Here is an 18,686-nt window from a genome sequence, read left to right as displayed (position 1 = left end):
CAAAGTGCCCCTTTCCAAAGTCAGCCAGGCATCCAGAAGCACTTCCTCTGAGTGATGCGTCGTTAATATTCCACTAACTGGCTAAGCATGAGGCAGACACAGCCTTTTCTGGGATTTCAGCTTCTACCACGGCCAGGAGCTGCTGCCTCCTTTTCTTTGGGCCCAGCCATCCCTTCATGGCCATCCAGGGCCTGCCAGCTCTAATTTCACTGAAGTCAATGGACCTAAAAGGTTGGGTGTTGCTGCAGGAGGGGGATGAATCCGACCCATGGCCACAGTCCCACCGATACCACGGAGCAGGGCTGCAGTCGCTGTCCTGTAGGTCTTGAGAGCAGGGTGCTTTCATGACTGTTCTCAGGGGCCCAGCTCAGTCACTGGGCTATAAAAAGGGGGCACAGCTCCCTGGCCTGGGATGCTGAATGCTGATGGGTGGCCCAAAACATAGTTGTGGCCAAATCAAGCTTATTTCCTCTTGCAGATCCAGCCCAAAGAGCTCCTGCTCTCCTCCTCTGCCTCTCCCCAAAGGAATGCAGGTCTTGACCACACACACTGTCCATACAGGACCTCTGCCTTGAACTTTGTGCCTCAGGCTTCAGCTTTGTGAGCCCTTAGATGGCCCTTCTGCAGCTGCCTCAGGCCACCCACAGTGGCAGGTCTCTGCTGGAGGTGAGGGGCACAGAGCTGGCACTGGGTGTGTGAACCCCTCTCCTCTGCAGAGTCCATCAGGAGAGCACAATCCACTGAGCACTCCGGCTTAGCCCTGGCCTTGAGCAGGGGGTGTGTGCAGCTGGCCTGGCCTCAGGAGGCACTGGGGACCTGCAGCCCCTCCTCAGCTCCCTCTCACAGCATGAGCAGCCTTGCCCTGGAGTGCTGGAAGGGCTGTGGCCACGGTGGGACAGGCATGGATGGTGTTTGTGATTTGGTATCACTGACAGGTGATGTGCTGAAGGCTGGGGCTGCCAAAGAGCCAGACCCACCACAAAGTGAATACAACATCATGGAACAGCAGTGTCTCCCTGCCCTGGGCAATCCCAGCTGGAAAGGCTTTGCAGGACAAATGGAAATGTGACTCCTGGACTTGTTATTACTGTTACTAAAAAGCTCAGGCATCCAGGCTCTGGCCTGTTTGGCCAGTTCTGTGCTTCTGAGAATGCTCTGCTCCTTTTCACTAGAAAGCAAAAGCAGTTTTGCACCCAACAGGCAATAGATTTCTCTCTTGTTTTCTGTTGGTCTCCTCCAGTGCCTTTCCCTGTAAAGGGGGAGCAAAGGGGTGGTGCAGCCTGTGGGTTTAACTGGACACCATCCCTTTAATGTGGAGTTGTGTTTTTCTCTCAAAGCCAAAAATAAATGCTACTGAAGGACTGAACAGACGTGAAAAGAAGGCTTGGACACTTGGAAGACAAGACTGCTTTGTGTTTCCCAAAGCAAAGAGCCTGTTCACAAGGAGGTTACTTTTTTAGACAAACACGAGTCCTGTGACACTGCCAAGGTCAGTAGGTGCCCAGCAGAGCAATGGGCAGTCAAGGCAGACATGCTCTGGGAGAGGGGCACATTTTTCTCCCACTCCAGAATATTTGCAAGTATAATAGTGATGAGGAGAGGAAAGGAGAGAAATTTGCTTTGCTCTGTCATTTCATCTCTTTCTGTAGGGTTTGAACATGCCCCAGTTTGCTGGTGGAAGAGCTTCCATCTCTGCTGGATGGCAGCATGGCCTCAGTGCTGTGGTGGTGTCACTCTCACACTGTTCTGGAAAGCAAGGGCTGTGCTGCTGCTGTTCTGCAGCTGAGAAAGCAGGTAAAGCAAGGATGTGTCGTGGGCAGGATCCCAGAGTGAACCCCTGAGGAGTGGGTGGGTGGGTGACCAACTGCTGAGCTCCAAATCCCACTTTGAGTACAAATTGTCTCCATGACAGTGATTTTAAAGGGGCTCAGGTGACAAGTACCTTTTTGCAAAGTGTCCTGAGGGCCTGGCTCCTCTTTTCTAACATTGGCCTGTCCAGCCAGTCCCAGCTAAGCCTGTCCTGGCTGCATGTCTGGGATAGATCAATCTGAAGTCTGGATGTGCTTCCAAGAACTAGACAGAATCCAAAGCAAATAGCTTGGCACAGGTCTCTTGGTTTCAGGTGAGCAAAGTTTGACTGCTGCAGTGATCTCAGTGGGGTTAGGAAGCTTTGTATTTCACCTCAGGCACTTAACTAATTCCTCATACAGTGCAGTACCTTCTGAAGTGTGATCTCTTGGCTTTTTATGTCTCAGTTGTCCATAAATGAAACTTCTAGTTATTCCTGAGAAGGGTTACAGTGTCTCACACACACAAGAAAGGCAAGTGAAGTTCTTTCAGTCCCTAAAGTGCCAAGCTCTGAGTCATGCAGAGCCTCTGAAGACTCATTTTAAGAAACAGGAGCTTTTAAGGGTACCTCATTAGGGCTGAATCCTCAGCACTGTCTGTAGTCACACATCGAACATTCCCTCAAAAAGAACAAATGTTGAGAAATTAAGGGAACTAATGAGTGGAATCAACTGCACTGAAGAGCTGAGGAGTTGAATGTGATGGAAACTGGATTCCAAAACTAGCTGGAACATGCAGGAGGATGAACCCTGGAGGGAAACACTCCAAAATCAGTGGGATAAATAACCAGCCCCAAACACATGGGGAGTTAGCCGAGAGCAAGCAAGGGATGGGCAGAAGATGTGGGCTGTCCTGGAGAGCTGCTGTGCCAGTGACGTGCTCAGTCCAGCAGTTCTGGACCTGCTCTGTGAGCTGCTCTGACATCTTTGCCACAAGGGTGGCATTGGAGAGGAGTGATGGGGGCACTATTTGCCTCAGTCACCCCATTTTAATTTGCTGAGTCAGAAATTGTAGAGGTAGGACGAGAAATGTCAGAAGTGAAGTTGTGAATCAGACTTTGAAAAGGAAATGAAACAGATGGCAGGAGGTTTCAGCTTGACAAATACAGAGGAGGAACAGAGGAGAAATGTGGTCATTAAGCAGTTAGAATGGGGCTGAGATTAGACCAGTCTACATATGGTCCAAACTGAATTAAAACCACTTTGTCTATGTTTTGGGTAGAGATGATCATATTGAATAGCGGGGCAAAGAAAGGATTTCTAGCAGGAACATACTTAAGGGAATGAAAATTATCACATGTAAGACGGAAGGAAAAGCTTAAAGAATTCCATCTGCTCAGATCAAGGTGCAGATTTCCACCCCAGGAATTGGAAAGAACTGGCACATTAAAGGAGCTCAGCTTAACCTCATATTTCTCTTTGATGACTGATTTTTTTTCCTAGACAAATGAAATACAGGTGATTTACCCTATCCAGACTTTAGTCAAGAATCTGATATTACACCACATGGGAAATTACTAGCTGAAGTTGAGAAGATGGGGATTAGTGTGGATGGCAAATGCAGAACTGCTGGAGCAAAGGACAGGGAGCTCTGTGGGAAGGAGAAATGCTGGACAAAGGCAGGCAGTGAGTGGAACTCCTCAAGGGTCAGTCTTGAGCAGGTGTTACTTGTTCTGTTAATGACTCTGGCACAGCTGTAGAAATTCATAAAGAAATTTGCTGAGGACACAGGAGAAGGATCAGAACATCCACTGAATGACAGAATTTGAGATAGAATAGACAAAGCATAAAGACCTGCAGTTAAAAATTAATAACTAGACTATCACATTACTCACTTGAGAATGACAAAAGCAGGGTGGTGGAAAAAAAAACATACAGACAATTACTTGCTCTGAGGGATAACTGTGAGCCACCAATCTGATGTGGAAAGGCAAACACAGTCCTACAAGATACAGGTTCACTCATGTTCAAGGAAGATTAGCAGGTACAGAGAAGGGCATTGAGGATGATCAGAGGGTTCAGAACAAGAGGAGACTAGAAGAGCTTCATTTGTTTAGCTTCTCAAAACAAAGAGTAGAGCAGATAGAATTGTTTTCAGTAAATACATCTGATAGGTAAAGATCAGAGAGAAAAGAGAATTGTTTAAACTAAATTACGATGCTGGCACAAGAACAAATGATATTAAGGCTGAAAATTTAAAATGAAGTGTTGGAATAGCCTGCCAAAAAGCATGATGTGATATAATTGGTTGTGATAGTGGGAGACTGGATCAGTAATCCAGAGCCCTGTGTTCCTAGAAACGTGCAGCAGACAGGAGTTTGGCAAAGTGGGACTGGCCTCTAACAACGGGGAGGAGCCCTGCGCTGCCTGTGCGAGCAGGGAACACGTAACTGGCCAGTCATCAGCTTTGGAAATGGGGGGAAAAGGGAGGCTTTTATTTCAACAGCTAAAGCGAGGTCCTTCCCTCCTTCTCCCCGATGGGAACTGGCAAACTCAGCTCTGTAATGGTACAAGCTCATCTCAGCCTTGCCTATAAATAGATAAATGAGATTCCTCCTGTCCCAGTGAGTAATTCTGACATCCTCCTGCTGCCTCGCAGAGAGCTGAGTCACAGACACTGCACTCCAGGCCCTGCATTACTTACATGGTCTCAAAGGAAATTTTAACACATCCAATGAATCATCAGGGATTGGATCATGTTTAAAGTTATTCCATTGGCATTTCCCTTCTATTGTAGCAAGTCTGCCAACACCTAAAACTTTAGCTAATCTGGACTCAAAATGCATTGAGGAAATAGCATGTTGACATACACAGCTACTAATAAAAAAGGTCCTTTTAAATTGGCATCAATAAACAAGTGACCCTTACTGGATTCCTCTAGTGCTTTGGACCTGCTGATTTTGTCAGACTCTTCCTTGGTTTGTAGCTACTTATTTAGAGGAACTCAAAGTTTGAAATGTTTAATATTCACTCGTCAGGCCCCTAATTTAATCTCCTGCAGGTTTCCTGCCAAAATATTATTTGCACTGAGACGCAGCTTGCAGCCCCATGCCCGTTCTCCCAGAGACACACACATTCCTGCTCTTACCCACGGTAAAAAGAAATGCCTGCAAAGCAGAGACAACAGCAGAGCAGAGAAAAAATCAGAGCAGTGTTGAGTACAGAATGAGGGTCTGCAGCCTGAGGCAGCACCTCCTGATGGGGCATTTTCACTTGTCCCCTTGCCTTGTCCCAGATGTGCAGTGTGGTCTCACTGCCTTAGAAGCAACACAGCATTTGAAATCAGAGCATGTCTCTCTCCCTCTCTGTCTCTCCCCCTCAGAAAACATCTGGAAGAGCAGAAAATTGTCCAGCAGAATTTGGGGGCTGTGAAACAAATACAGAAATATTTCTCTCTGCTGGTTTTCTGGCTTGCCTTTGGTATCTTTGAACTGATTGGGACATTTCACTCATTATTACCAGACTCGGTTTCAGTGGGTGAGAATTGCTAACATTTGCTGGTTTGCTGCTATGTTTGGTATTCTTAAACCTAAAACCTGGTTTGTTCTTCTGATAACCATAGGAAATCTGTGTCTTAAATAACAATTTTCTAGTACCTTTTCATCAAGCAGTTCTCTGCCTGTGCATAGATTGTTAACAAGCGTTTGTTCAACACATTCCAGCATGAGCTGCAGTTGCTCCATGAGATGCTTCTGCTGTGAGGCTTGTTGGGTTATTTATCAGCCCAGCACAGCCCTCACTGCCAGTTTGCTGCCAGCTGTTAACTATACAATAGCACTGGGAACAAAATCAGTTGTGGCTCTGCCAGCGGAATTGGATGTAATTCAGCTACCTGTTGACAAATGATGATTTGGTTAACAGCATAAACCATAATATTTTTGTAACTGACAGTTTTCACCCTCCTCTGCAGCTGGAAAAACCTGAGGAATTCCCAGACATTCCTCGCTTGTGTCTTTTTCAAGTTTTCTTAGAGCAATGACTTGCATTGTTGTCTCTGTGCAGGAAAAGACATTCTTAATGGGCAAATCAGTGGTGTCACTGGAACGAGGCAGCTCCATCCCCTGGTGCCATTTGGCTTTTTGGTTGGGATTCTTCCTGCAGCAGCAAATCCCACAGGACAGTCAGGCCATGGGGATGCTCCAGGACAAGCCAGAGGCCTGAAAAGGAGCCAGCCTTTCTGTAAAGCATTAATGCCCCTGTGCAGGGCCGGGTGGGAATGGGTGAGGGTGTGCTCTCTGCCAGCACACACATGGTTTCTATCTGAGCTTTGTTTCAGCTGGGTCTTTCCCACTAACGCATCCTTCTTTTAACACCTTGTACTCATTTACTGCGGGGCTGTTTAGCAGCACAAATCAATTAAGAGCTGCAGAAACCCACTGAGACAGACAGAGTTTCCTATCTCTGGTTCAGCCAGGGCAGGAGGCACGCAGAGGTTTAGCCCGTGCTTTTTGCCACACAGGGAGTGAGGGTGGGGCAGCCCCCAGCTCACCTTCTGTGTGGGGTTCAGCCCTCCCCAGAACCCTCAGAGTTCTCAGCTGCTCCTGGAGCTCTGAGAGCCCCGGGGAGCTTCTCTGGCATCAAATAATCAGGGAGCTGGACGGTGCCTGCCCTGCTGAGATTGGCTATGGGGGGCTTGCTAGAGGAGCTGAGCTGGTCTGAGGAGCCCAGCTGTGTCCTGTAATGGGGACAGGGTAGAGTCAGGGCCCTCCGAGCTCCCCTCCATGTGTCCCGCAGGATTCTCCATCAGGAAAAAGCCACTACTCAGTGGTTTGGCTGTGCTGCCCAGAGAGACATGCAGGGGTTTAGGAAGTAGCACAGTCACAAAATGTGAACACGAACAGAGTCAGAAGAAACAAGTGGCTTTAAAATAATCATTGGGTTGGTCTTGTTCCAACTGCAGCACCAGCTCAGTGTGCCAGGGAGGGCTCAGGGGAGCACCTTGCAGCCCCAGGGGAGTGCTGGCTGCAGGGATGCACCACTGCTCCCTGATTGGGGGTGGCTCAGAGCTACTCACACACAGCAAATGCTTCAGAAGTAGAGGATAACAACTCAAGCCACATTCAACTGACCCACACCATGAGGGAGGATAAAGCCCAACCAAGCAGTGCCTGCTCGTGCCTTTAAACTGTGCTTGGCCAACAGCATGTCATGGGTGTCTCTCAGGAGGGGCAGATTCTGGAGGACGTGTCCTCTGCTCACAGAGAGACCATTAATCAAGAGGGAGCCTTCATCCCTGGCTATTTTAATCACTGTTGAAATACACATGCAGTTCCCACTCCTAAAAATGGTATTTGACTCCAATGCACATGATTTCCTTTGGCTTCCTTTCCCCAATTAAGAGCAAGCTGTAACTACTTGGAAGTCCATAGATTTGCTTCTCATCTGTCATGGAGCAAGAAACTTGGTACTACAACAGCACAAGATCTGTGACCCCAGACATAAATATCCGAATATTCTGCGACTGGGATGTGGTGACTGTGGAACGACTGTTGTGCCAGCAGACTGGTGGCAAAACCTGTCCTGTGCAATGGCACACTGGAAGTGGATCTCTTCAGTCTTGTTGAAAATCAAATGTATATGTTATGACAAAACTTTGCCTAAATATTTCCTCCATGAAGCAGCAATTCATTAGAAACTACAGTGAAGTACCACAGGGCTTCAGAAAAAGAAATCAACAACTTTGCCTGCAAAATGCATTTCCTGCATTCCATGCATGTGGCTGACATAGAATTTCTGTTTGACTGAATGTACCACATCGAACTGTTCTGCACAGGAGTTGTGCACTGAAAGCAGCTGATAATCGTGCAGGGCAGTTCAGGAAGTGTCCCCTGCAGTGAGAGCCTCCCTGCAGCCTGGAAGGCATCAACAGAACTGCCTGTGCTTGAAGAGAAATTTAATATTTTTTTCCCCTGTTGGGATCTCACCCTCCACCCTTTGCTCTTTGTTGCCTCCAACCTGTTTTCAGTGGGCTGTGGTAACACTATTGCTAATCTGGATGCTCTGCACCTTCCACAGGTGTGCAAAGCAGCATAAGTGGTGGCTCAGGTGTAGTTCATCTGCTGTTACCTGTTCTTCAGGCAAACAAGTGTGTTCATGCAAGTACTGGAGTGTTTTATTTCAGCAGAGTCTATTTTAATGTTCATACTACTTAGCACAGACTAGGGATGGCAACTTCAAGAAAGGCTGGGGCAGTGCTGAACTGCAGTAGAAGCTGATGGCATCCCCTGAGTCTGAAAAAAACCCATGATTACCTGCATATACTTTTCAAACACCTTTATTTTAGGTATTTCTGCATTTTTTTTCAAGGTAAATTGGAGGTGCTAAGTGACACTGAACCTTAAAAAGAAGCAAACTAAAACCAGTCAGATTTATTCATGAAGTCTTGGTGGCTTAGCCTGGGCACTGAGAAATGGATTCATGTGTCAGTTGTGAATGTTCTGGAGTGTCACAGAGGGCCCAGCAGGGCTGGATCCCACTGCAGGATGTGCACAAGGGATCCTGCATGTGACCCCCTGGCCACAGACCAAGTGTCCCTACAAACCTGCTCACCAGCCCTCCACTGTGGCCACTGGGAGAGCTGCTTTGGGAACACATCAGATAAAAATAGCACCAAACCAGCCTGCTCTCCTGTTCTCCACGTGCAGTCACACACATGAAGGCTTTCATCCACAGAGGCCATACAGGATGGAAAGGGATAAGCAGGCAACTTGCAGCTTGCCTTAAGGAACAAGACATAGAGTTATAGAGCCCTGGAGGAGCTTGTCAGATATTTATACAGGTGGGGTTCCCAGAGCATGTAAGGAAAAGATCCATTCCTCAGGGTCTGGCTGCATGAGGAGCTGTAGGAGTTGCTCTGTGCACATCCTCCGTTAGAGGATCCAACTTGTCCTTCTCAGTTTAAAATCCATGAGTGGGTTCTCTTCACAGTGGCAGACATGAGGTAGGAAGAAGCTGTGGAGGCACATTCCAGTATTTCAGGGCAAAAAATGTGTTTATTTTTACATATAAATATTCTTATTTAAACTGATGATACTAAAGATAAAAAATTGTAAAATAGAAACTCATCCAAAAATGTTACAAACCTTCGTTCCCAATCTTCCTGTTTTCAGCACAAGGAATATTCCACAGAAGTAGATAGTTACTCTGCAACCTGTTAGCAGATGAGGTGATTGGGTCCAGTTGACTTGGTAGGTCTCAGGATCAGAACAGAATAAACTGATTCCATCCTCCTGTCTTGCCAAGGAAACAATCCCTTCCATCTTGTTTCAGCATCCTATGAAGGCATGAGGGCTGCTGGATGCACAAATCCTGGTGGAGAGGAGCAGCAGCTCTGGGGTTTCCTACAATGAGGCAGTCTCAGAAATCAAAGGTTTCAAAGCAGGGAGTCCTGACACAAACAGTTCCAAAAGTGTCACGTTCCTGGAATCAGCAAGCAGGGAAGGACACTCCTGGACAGTCCTGCAGGGCCTTGAGCAGCCCAGGTTTCTTTGTTCCCAGCTGGCTGAACAGTATCCATCCTTCCCTGATAGCAAGGGGCCCATTGTCTGTCTTATCTGCCACACAGTCACTGGGACAAGGAGTGTCTTTTAGGCCTTGCTTGTACAGCAGCTGAGGACTCAGGGAAGAGCAGGATGACTCCATGTGGACACTCATTCCACAGGCAGGATGACTCCATGTGGACACTCATTCCACAGGCAGGATGACTCCATGTGGACACTCATTCCACAGCTCCTGGTTCATACCATACCTTAAGTGGAGCAGCCTCAGTGTGTCACTGAGCCTTACAAAGTCAAGCAAGACCTGGGACTCAGTTCAGGTTTTCTAGTCACTTCTCCTTTAGAAAGAATTCAGCTTTAATAAAAGCAGTTGAAATGCTCCTGAGAATGACAAACAACAAATGAATAAATCTTGCTCCAGAACACTAAAACCCAATAAAAAAAAAAAAAACAAAAAGAAAAAACAACAACCCACAAAAAAGCATGCACTTCTAATCTATGAGCATAAGCATATAAAGCAGAATTAATTGATAAACATATCAATTAATTGATAAAAATGATAAAAGCCATAAACAATGTCTTTTCAGAAAGGTAATGAATGAGTAATCCAAGCAGACAGGGTGAAAGGACTGTTGCTCCTGTGGGGCCAGATTAATTTGACTATCCATACCCCAAGGTAGAGCTATTAAAGGATAAAAGCTTTGAACACTGTTGCAGAGTTCAGTGAAAATAAAAACTCTTACTCAATATATAGAAGCTCTCAGAAATGCAAATGAAGTGTTAGAATGCATAAAGATGGCAAATAATTGAATATTACGGTTCTGTTTAACAAATTGCTTTTCTGCATGCAGTAACTGGGCTGATCTGAGAAAGGGGAGCAGGAATAAAGCTTGGAGAAAGGTGCATGACAGGGACCTGCAATGACAGCACAGTTTGCTGAAAGAGGAGGAAAACAGGGAATTGGGGGGGAGAATGGTTTGGGTAAGGGCTCTTTCTCTGGGGTTGGGTTGTGCATCTCTCTGTTTGCACTTCACTCTGGTGGGGATGTCAGACAGACACGACAGGGAGAGAAAGCATCGGATTGATTCATTTCCCCATCTCTGTGTTCCAGTTCTCGTGCCCTGAGCGTCATACACAGCACACACTCCATACCACAGGTCACAACACCACATCCTTCTAGTTCCACTCCAACAGAAACCCCTTCCCCAGGCCCCAGCCTGCTCCCAGCTCCCCAGCCAGCCCTCCCAGTGGCCACCTGCCCTTCCGTGCTCGCCCAGCCTGGAGCGCTCAGCTTTCCTTCCAGGCCTCCCCGTGCCGGAGGTCACAGTTGACCATTGCAAGAACAATAAGGATTTTTAGGGGCATTATGACTGGGTTAGTAAAACACAGCTGCCCCTGAAAGTCCCTCATTTTTCTTGCTGCCGCTCAGTCCGTCCCCTACTCTCCAGGGTCCCTTCTCTCCAGCATGGCTGTGCCATCTCACACTGGCACACACAGCTCTGCTGATGTGTCCAGGAATGCCCCAGTGCCAGGAACACGCCAGTGCCAGTGCCCAGTAATGCCCAGTAACACCCAGTGCCCAGCCCACACAGCAGCAGAAGGTGTGGGAGTGCTTTGTCATCCCTGTGGGCTCCTCCCAAGCGAGCTCTGAGTTTCAGCATCATGCCAGATGGCTCGTCTGCCACTCACTGGGAATGCCACCAAACAGAGGAATGCCACCAAACAGAGCCTGGCACAGCTATCTGCAGGCAGCCCTGGAATACTCAGCCACTGGAGCAACCTAACCTGTGATCCCTGGGTCACTCAGAGCTGCTCAGCCACAGCATCCAAGTCCCAGCAGGAGACCTCACACCCATCTGCAGAAGCAACTGCTTTTAATTAATTAATAAAGCTGGGATTTCAATTAGGAAATTGCTGCTGATTTCTCAACAACTTTCAGCGTAAGTAATATCTGAGAAAGATCTATACCATTCCAGCTAAAAAAAAGTGCCAGGTGCTTGGCTGGGAATTTTCAACTCTCATTCACAAATGGAAATTCCAGCCCAGCCCAGCATGTCCTTAGGGCAAGGAGTAACATTTCCCTTTTATTGGATCAGTATTTTGAATTTTGATGGCAATGGACCCAAGAGAAACTAACAGGCAGATTCCCACAACTGTGCTCTGTCGTTTCCCCATAAACTCTGTCTGGAGAGAGCTGGGGTGGGTTCCATCCTGTGGTGGGCTTGCAAGTATCCCTGCAAGCTGTTGCCCTTGAGAGGGATTTTGTGACATTCTCGAGGGCTTCCAGGAGTTTGTGGCAGAGCAGGGAACCTCTGAGAACTCTCAGGGCTTTTCTTTTTATTTTTTTTCCCCCTTGCAGTAAGAATATCTCATTGCACCCCTCAGCAAGGGATCCTTTCCCCAGTTCCTGCCTATGGACTGTAAAGAGCACAAGTGGCTGAGTGTCTCTGAAATGTTGAGGGTGAGATGTGAGTGGCAGCACAAGGATCTCCCGGAGCAAAGCATCATGTTTGGAGCTGCTGCTGTTCACTGTGCCATCTCCAGGGACACTCACACAGCTGGCATGGCCACTCTGAGGCTTCGGGAGACACAAAGATCCCAGCCCTGTGTAACACAATATGAATATCCTCACCTGTCCCACAGAGGATGATTTTCCATGGTAGCAGTCAACCTGGCATCCAAAAACCCCGGGAACTCTCTCAGAACCATCAAAAGCCACACCTTAATTTCATCTACAATTTCTTCTAGGGCTTGCAAGTCAACGGAAAACAAACCCTCTGCCCTGATTTGGTAATAAAACATGAGCTGTGATTCAGATCCAAATATTATTTGCATCTTTGAAGAAGTTACAACAGAATAATAATAATAATAATAATAATAATAATAATAATAATAATAATAATAATAATAATAATAATAATAAAAAAGCAGCCCTCTGAATGCTAATGATGTTGGTGTCCTAAATGAAGCATAAAAGCCAGAGCCTGTGAGAAGCAGAGCACGAGTCAGAGTGTCAGCAGTCCCACACGGAAAGCAGCACTCATGGCTGCTTCATTCATTTCAGGAATCAATTCCTCTGTAATGAGCATCAAGTAGTTTGTAGGACTAAAAGGAAAATGAGATGCAGGCTGTTATTATTTTCAAAAGTTCTCTTCTTTTTTTTTTTCTTGGACTGACAATAAACAACTCTGTAGTTGGAAGGAGCCCCAGGCAAGGACCAGGTCCCTGAAGCACTGGCTGCTCAACCATTATGGAAGAAGAGCTGGTGAGCTCCTGCCCCAGGGAGACACAACCTTCCTGCAGCCAGGGCCCCACCAGAAGCCTGAGCACACCCAGGGCACAGCAAGAGAGGTATCTGGGCTCACTGAGATTGGTACCTGGGCTGTCTCACCCTTGATTTTATTTCACTCGCATTGGGACACTGGCAGAATCCAGCAAGGATGGATATGAGCTGCTCCAGGGAACCCCCTCCATGGAGGCTTTACATATTCCCTCCTGGATGGCAAAGCCAGCACGAGGCTGTGTGCTACAAGAAGAGGGAATTCTGCCCAAGCTGCTCTCAGCTCCCTGCTGTCCCAGCTCCACTTCTGGATAAAGCACAACCAGATTCAAATCATCAGAGCACACATCTCTGGGTTACATTGGCATTAACTGGGTGATTTGGGCTGCTAATATTTTGGTGTGTTGGATCTGAAACCCATAAAATGCAAGAGCAACACAAAACCAAAGCAAAGGTAGAAAATTATTGCAGTTTCTAGAATTCTTCCAGCTTTAGTCATTGAAGGGGATTGTTAGAAACGGACAAAGGGCTGTTTCCCTTAATTTTTTTAAGTGTGAATTTTGTCTTGACAGTTTCCTTTCAGAAACAAAAATTGAAAACAAATTGTCCCATGCACAAAACAAAGGGACAGATCCTCAGCTGGAATGGACTGGTATAACCAAGTGAATAACACCCACTCACAGGAGAGATTCTGGGCCTTTTTAACAGCAGCTGCTGATCCTGCTCTGTCCAGACAAGAGTTTCAGCCCCTGGGTTTACATGGCAGCAGTGCTGGCTCCATGGAGCTTGGAAAAGATGAAGGGCTGCCTTCAGAGCAGCTGAAAACACACCAGGCCTCCAAGGGCACTTCTCAAACCTGGAGCTGACTCCAGGTGCATGAGCCAGCAGAGACAGCAGCAAGAAAACAACGGTACCGGCGTGGCCCTGAAATTAATGAGCTGCTCTGGAAAAATGCTGGCAAAGCAGCCTTCCAGAAACCCTGACATGAGGGGTTTGCTGTCTGAAATGCGGCATGGCTCAGATTTTTCTCTTAAAACCAAGATCAGGCTGATCACTTATACAAGCAGTCCCCAAGAAAATATTAACTGTGTGGCACAGAACAAATGTGTGGTGAGCTGGGATCCAGCCAGCACAGCCCAACTGCTCCCTGCCTTTGGGGAATGCCTTCGGCCATGAGCAGGTTACCCAGAGCAGCAGCTCCTGCCTTTGGGTCCTGCCAGCACAAGTGGGACTCGCTGGGCTGTCCTTGGGCAGGCCCAAGTGACTCCAGAAGTGCTGATATTAGCTGGGTTCGTTCATCTCCCTCACCCACAAGAACACAAACATTAGGAAGACTCAGGAAGTGTCTCACTTTGCAAGGAACAGACAATGTCCCTGTTGCTGCTCATTCCAGCAGAGAGCACTGAGATCCCCATCCACACAGATCTGGCACAGTCCCCTGGGGGAGCAGGGGGTGCCCTGCTTGGGACCTCAAAGTGAAGGAACCTGAGCACTGATGGAAGAGCACCCATCCTGCAGGGCTGATGGGTTTGGCCACGTCCATTTGACAAGTCCCCTTTCTTTGCAATTCCTCAGTTTGGAACATTACTTTTTTCTCCCACTCCCAACATCAGCAGAGGAGCTGGAAAGCCAAGGTTATTTTAGAAGGTGGCACATTTAGGCCCTGTTAATCTTGACTGGGTCCCTTTGAAAATGGCAAGGTTGGATAATCAAACACATTACACAGACTTTCCATGGAGGCTGCTTTGCAAACGATTCAGATACTCAGGAGCCAATAGTTCAAAGAGGACCTGTTTGATGCTGCACTGGTTTGGCTCATTGTGGTGACCTCACCAGCATTTACACACAGAGCCTTGGAGAATGAGCAAATTAAAGCAGCTGACTTTAAGTATATAAAATAAAACAATTAGTCATCAACAAGTTTCTAGAGGCTGCCACATTACACTCCTCTGGAGTGGCAAGAGACCACTACCTGGCTCAGGCTGGCAGAGAAGAGGATGGCAGTGCTGCCTGGTCAGATTGCCTACATGTGGGCAAAACACATTAGAGCCACTCAGAAGGGATCTTGCTGGTGTGATGACTAACATACTAAACTGGCTGGCACCAGGACGGGGACAGGAAAGGAGAACACTTGGAGAGAAATGCCAGGGGAGGAGCTGTGGCTGGAAGAGGCTTCATGGCTCCTAGAAAATTAACCAGGGCGCTGCCAACCAGCCCAGTCTGGCCACCACTGTCCCATTAAAGTCTCTGCCACCAAGAGAGGGGGGAGGGCACATCCAAACAGCCTGTTGGTACTGGACCCTCACTCAAGCTGACTTCCAGACCACATCCAGGACTGGCTGGAGGAGTCCCAGTTCTGCCAGACCACGCTCAGTACACTGCCCTCAGCTGCTGGGTTCACCAGTGCAGCTGTGCCCAAGGCTCCGGCCCCAGCACAGGGCACGGCAGAGCTGGAGCAGCCCGAGCAGGATGGAAGGTATCCGGACAACGAGCAGCAGAGCACACACAGCTCCCTGCTGGCCCCCAGAGCAGTGTGTGACCAAGAGCTGTGATCTCTGACAGGAAAAGCAGCCACAATGCTGGCCCCAGCCTGCCAGTTCTGAGCCTACCCAGGCTGTGACCAGCGAGGTAAGAGAGAAGCTGCCAGCAAGGGGCTGCCCGGCTCGGGCTCTGCTGAAGCAGAGTCTGGTCTGGACAGCATTAAGGGAAGCAAAATGTTACAGGAGAGCAGCAGGAAATTACTGAGTAAAAGGGTTTCTTAAATCACTTCACTTTAAACAAAACTAAGGCATTACCATGAGGTAAATGGCCACACCTTGCTACTCACAGGGCTCTGCTGACAAGACCAGCTTTTCCGTAGCTATTCAAATCTAATGAGTTCTGGGTGTCTAACTCACTCTTTTAAAGTCATTTTCGAACTCCAGCCAAAAATCACTTTCTGATTCACCACTTTCTCAGGCACATCAGTGTTCAGAGAACGCCTGCAGGCTGGTACTGCACTGTACAAAGTATACAAGCACAAGTTTAATTACTCTGTGGACCAGGGATATGATTAATCGTTTGCTTTAAGCCAAGCATGTGCTTAAGCATGCTACTGACCTGGAGCTTTAAGTGCATCTGTCAGGTGTTCTGGTGCTCTCCATTTTCCAATTCTTTAAGGCCCAGTAAGTGGAAAGAGTATAAGAATATTCTTATGGTCATATACTCAAAAGAATTCAACCAAAGTCCAGTTTCTGACTTTCTTAAGTCAGAAACTTCGTACCTGTTCTCCCAGTGTTCACCCCAATACTGATTATGAGTATTACAATAGTAAGCATATGCTCAGAATGTATTAGCATTAAACTGGAGCTAATTATTGTCATTTACAAGCTTTTAAAAAGCATTGGGCTTAGGGCTTCAGGTAAGAACTGAATTTACTTTCATTTGCACACTTTGTGATTAGTTCCCTTATGTCAGAGCAGTGTAGAAAGTCCTAAAAAATTATGAAGCATATAATTAAAACTAATGCCCCTGCTAGCAGTGGACTCATCGCATGGAAGAACTCAAGCATAAAATGTGCACCAGCTATGGGTGGTCACGTAAACTCACGTTTCATTACCCACCATGTACATGATCCTGGAGAGCTTTTTCACTGCTCTTTTCCACCTTTGCAGCAAAAGCTTGTTCCTAGTTCATAAAATTTTAGGAAGGTCAAACTGCATCCATTCCCCTGGGAGGAGCAAGCAGAGGAGAGTGGGACCTGAAAGCTTCAATTTGTTTTTAATTTTTTTTTAAAGACACAACTGGCCCTTTGATGCCTCAGGAAATCCCCACTCGGGATGCAGCGGCCGGAGCCGCTCCTCGAGGCAGGCGTGTGACCCTGGGCACTGCCAGCGTCCCCACGGCAGGAACACCCGTGCCCAGGGCACCCAGTGACTGACATGGAGCAGGAACAAGCCAAGAGACTTCAACTGGAGCAAAGCATGTGCAAATCAATTTTCAAGGCCCAAGGGAGAGCACAGAGGGTTTGATTACAAGCGCAAAGGCACGTGCCTCTGAAGGGAGCCTTCTTTGAGGAAGAAAACAGATACGATAATTGATAAACGTTTTGGCTGCTCCTTCTAACTAATCCCATCACATGCTGTTCCCTTGCCAGTGCATTCATGAAAAGTGCCTATTTTGGATACTGGGGCACCACTGAGGAGAGAAAAAACCCCCCAGTTCCCTGAGAGACAGCCGGCCAGGCCCAGGTGCACTCACTCTTCTCGCAGCACTAATATGGTGACCTCAAGCTTTTAAAATATATTGCTACCTGCTTAAGATGTTGGTCTTTTGTTATAAGTTTATAGCTTTTTTAATAGAAAATGCAGTAAAATCTTCCACAGAAAATGAAGTTTACATTCCTAGGGAACCCAGTCTTCGTGCTGCAGGTGTGGGAGAATTTACATGACTTTTTCTCTCATTTCAGCATTACTTCTCACTGGTAATTCTGAAATGCTTTTCTAAAGGGACCAGATTGCCAGGTATAGGTTAAATATCCACTGGGAATACCCACTGGGTTTGGCTCCAGCTCTATATATCCAGAAGCTCCTTACAGCTGTAAGTCACAGGGCCACCTTCCCCATTTGCTGGTAGTTTAGAGCCATAAGAACAGCTTAGAGAAACCCAATGCACTTGCCATAGAAATGGAAAGAAAGTCACAGCAAAGTTCAGAAAAGCTGAACGCTGCAGGCACATCCTGGTGCCTGACCACCAGTGACGTGTTACAGAAGCAGCTTCTCAACTACAAGCCATCTCTCATACCAAAGCCATCAAGCAAATCTAAGAATTAAGTGAAGTCTGAGTTAACTGAAAGAGTTAAGTGAAATATTAAGCATCTGTGAGTCAAAACTGATGGTACAAACTTCCTGGTTAGTGGGATAAGAGCTGTACTGGTCTCCATCCTCAAGTGTTAACTTGCCCAGTGAGACACCCTGAGCCTGGAGCCATCACCCCCTTCCCTCTGCCTTGAGAGGAAATCCAGACCAAGGACCCACTTTTCAGACAGATGAAGTGAACTGAACTCTATCTGAGGTGAATTAGGAATCATTTTGCCAGATACTTCTAATGAGACACTTCCATGAGAATGAGATGTTGTCAGTTAATGCTCCACCAGCAGCCAGGTTTATGATTGCTGTTCAACATTGTATGGGATGCACAAGAAATGCTTGGGAAAAGGGGAAATCCTATTCCCTTAAAAATACTGCTAACAAACAAGAGGTTTCTGGCTGTCAGCAGTAGCTCAGCAGTGCTGCTCACATTCAAAACAATGCCTGGAAGAGTTAAGTTGTAGCAAATCTCATTAAAAGAAAAATCTTTAGTTGCTGTGGAAATCATCCTGGTGGGAGTTTATTTCTGGAGGCTGTATTGGGAATGTACTACATTTCTTTCACCTGGACTGAAGTGTTTCCTTCAGGGTGTGGATTGACTCAAGGGGAGAGGAGAGAAGAGAGGAAGAGCTCAGTCACCCCATCCATCCTTGTGCACCTCCCGTGCACTGCACAGGCCACCAGCAAGAGAGCCACACAGCTGGGTCTCTAAAGAAATCCTGTATTTTTAAGCACCTAAACTCTGCTTGCTGCCTGCAAACAACTGACCATAATTTGGCATTGCTGTAGCAGTGATAGCTGGATAATTATAAAATATTTCTGTTTGGAAAACAAAGTTATAAAAGGTTTGCAAGCGACAGAATTTCCAAACAGTTATGAACATACTGCTATAAAATGATAGAGTGTTTGTGGCTGTTTGTCTGAAAACATTACCAGTCACCAAAATTAGAGCCCGGGACAAATCCTGGGCTGGTGCAGATCAGGAGATGTCCTCTGGCTTACAAGAGATGTTTTATTTAGCACTGGGCACACCTGCTGTTTCTTTGGAGAGCTGTAAATTCATTCTGTGATGCAGGCAATCCACAAGCTCAATTTTTAAGATTAAACTCCTGTCAAAAGTTTTGAAATTAAACTACAATTTGTGTTCTTTTCGAAGGCAATAATACCTTAAAAGTCTAAAGACATCCAAAACTTTATATAACTGGTATTACATAAC

General features: G+C 46.9%; 1 long non-coding RNA gene across 3 annotated transcripts in view; it reads right to left on the bottom strand.

The window, feature by feature from the left end:
• Positions 1–8,105: 8,105 nt before the first annotated feature.
• LOC139680590 (uncharacterized) overlaps positions 8,106–18,686 on the bottom strand; it is a 29,659-nt gene continuing 19,078 nt past the window's right edge. For all 3 annotated transcript variants that reach the window (XR_011699379.1, XR_011699378.1, XR_011699377.1), the window contains one exon: positions 8,106–9,724. This is a non-coding gene — a long non-coding RNA (uncharacterized lncRNA). The remainder of the gene's footprint in view (positions 9,725–18,686) is intronic.

This window comes from Pithys albifrons, chromosome 19 (genome assembly GCF_047495875.1).
Source record: "Pithys albifrons albifrons isolate INPA30051 chromosome 19, PitAlb_v1, whole genome shotgun sequence".
NCBI classification, from domain to species: Eukaryota; Metazoa; Chordata; class Aves; order Passeriformes; family Thamnophilidae; genus Pithys; species Pithys albifrons.
The sequence above is the reverse complement of the archived record's forward strand: the minus strand, read 5'-3'. Positions and strand labels throughout refer to the sequence as shown.